Below are 2,484 nucleotides of genomic sequence, written 5' to 3' on the forward strand. Positions count from 1 at the left end.
TCGAGTCAATTAATGCTATCTAACTTGAACTCTTTTCCACCTTAATTAATGAATGAGACAAGCCTTGTGACCCTGTTTTTTCTTTAAAAAAGCTTCTGTGCATTGCTCTCCCAGGTTCAAGTTGTATTTTGCATTTGGGATGGATGAATTGGTGCCTTTCCGTGGTATAAAACAAAACTCAGGATGGATATCCCTATTACCTAGCAGATCTGAAAGTTTTAAAACGTGTTGCCTAGCAGACTCTAAAAGCTTAAAAATATATATTAATTAGCTCCAAAGTTAAGACATGAGCCGCGAGATTAAGCTTTAATATTGTTCCCCATTCCGGTTCATCAGGCCAGCTGGCTTCCGCCGATGCTCCCTTAATTTAGTTTCAGCACGGCTTTATTCGTTGCTTCTCCTAAAACAAATACTACCCGATGCATCCACATGTATATAAACAAAGATAAGCTGATCATGCATGCATACTTGGTTGCTCTTCATCAGATGATTGTTTTGTTGGAACATTACTAGAAAAAGGCCTGCTAGTGGCGCACCTGTTTTGGCTATTAATGGCGCACTATAGGTGCGCCACTAGCATCACACCATTAGAATTTTTTACTAATGGCGCACCACAGGTGCGCCATTAGTATTAGTATCTGATATACTAATGGCGCATCAGGCAGTGTGCCATTAGTATAGCTCATGGTGCGTCATTAGCATGCCTCCCAGGTGCGCCATTAGCATGCCTCCGAGGTGTGCCATTAGTATAGCCCATGGTGGTCCATTAGTATCTGGTATTCTAGCATATATATGTTTTGTTTCAAAACCACAAATTCAACAACACATAACATATATATCAAATATATAATACATAATATGTGCCCAATAGTTTTACTGATCCACAACACATAACATATATGCAAAGTTGCATAACAAATTTCATGATCCATATATCAAAACTCCATAGCATCCATACATCCAAAATTCCATAGCATCCATATATACATATAGTTTCATAACATCCATACATACATAGCTCCATAACAAATATATTTCCATAGCATCCATTCATTATTCACATACAATTTTTTGAGCTAGAATATTATTTTGTTTGTATTAATATGTTACCATTATTATTTTAGATGACAAAAAAGACAACTATGGCTCCAAAGGTTTGCTCTATGTCTTCACGCCACATAAGTAAACGAAGTAGAAGGGGCGCACGTTTAGGAGCTCCAGCGCGCGGTCCTTTTGAACTTCCCCTGGCAAAAGAAGCATGAATCAAAAGCGTTAGGGAAAGAAAACAGATGATTCATAATTACAAATTTTGATACATATTGGCTTCTAACAAAACAACACCAGCAATGTTTGTTACAAAATTTACGAGGTATCAAGATACTTAAATTGTCAACTAGTGACGACTACACACACATAGAGAGATATATATACACATAAGCTCCAAAGAATACAGCTTAGATTTTCAAGAGAACATTCACATACAAGAATAAGCACATGATGTTTGGTTCCAAATTATAAATATAAGCTGCCGATGTTGCGCTGAATCCAAAGTAATCCCAGCTACATAGGTCACACGCTCGCTCTAATGAGATGTGATACCAAATGTTTAAGCCTGAAGGAAAGAAGCAATGGTATATAGGCACAAACTTTCCAGTCATGGAGATGATACTACGATCATAGTGTTCACCCTTGATTGCAAACAAAATCTAACTAGTAAATGCACACAATCAGCGGCCCCTATATATAATTCCATAAAAGTATTAGAACAGATGCATCAGAACTGAATTACTTGTGAGCAACAGCAGGAATGAGCCTTCAGGCTGCGCGAGGAAGGAGACCGTCTTGGCAACCTTCTCCAAGCACTCCTGACTCTGCACCAGCAACGAATCGCCATTCCTCTAAACAATTCAGTCAAACCTATAAATTCTACTCGGGAGCTAAGCAAATGAAAGGGTTATAGGCTATTTCTAGAGCAGTGATACTGATGTTGAAGTTGTCGGTGCTCCGGCAAGGAACGGGTATCAACTCAATACCAGTTCGCCATTTTATGTCCCTGTCCCATCTGTGGAAATAAAGTCACAAATTAAGGACTTCGCTTTGAACACCAAACAATGATTATAAAACACGCATGCGAGCAAGGAGATCGACATACCCAGGGTAGTATGGTGACGGAACAAGAAATGCATTTCCTGGATCAACAATACAAAAGCTTAGTATTTCCATTGTAGGCGTCGCACCAGATGTTATCACCATTTGAGATGGATCAAAGGATACTGACCCTTGCATGATTTGCCTCAAGACTTGAAGATTTCTTTGTACCAACTTAATGACCATCTAGCTAATACAGGACAAGCAACAACATATTAATGCGGAAAACAGGGTGGCATCTCAGCATAATTTCTGCATGACTTGTGCCCAAAGGGGCTCATCATTAAATTTATTTTCTGATATATCAGCATGACAACACGTCTTAAAGTACGCTAT

The 2,484-nt window shown here is 38.8% G+C and overlaps 1 long non-coding RNA gene across 2 annotated transcripts; it reads right to left on the minus strand.

Moving 5' to 3' along the window:
* Positions 1–1,025: 1,025 nt before the first annotated feature.
* LOC123431199 lies at positions 1,026–2,200 on the minus strand. Of its 2 annotated transcripts, none has more exons than XR_006623051.1 (3): positions 2,153–2,200; positions 1,790–2,062; positions 1,026–1,244 (listed from the first exon to the last, which is right to left on the minus strand). It is a non-coding gene; the product is annotated as an uncharacterized LOC123431199 (long non-coding RNA). The 2 variants fall into 2 exon arrangements; XR_006623052.1 differs by having other exon boundaries at positions 1,167–1,238.
* Positions 2,201–2,484: the final 284 nt, after the last annotated feature.

The sequence above is a fragment of the Hordeum vulgare genome, chromosome 2H (assembly GCF_904849725.1).
Source record: "Hordeum vulgare subsp. vulgare chromosome 2H, MorexV3_pseudomolecules_assembly, whole genome shotgun sequence".
NCBI lineage: Eukaryota > Viridiplantae > Streptophyta > Magnoliopsida > Poales > Poaceae > Hordeum > Hordeum vulgare.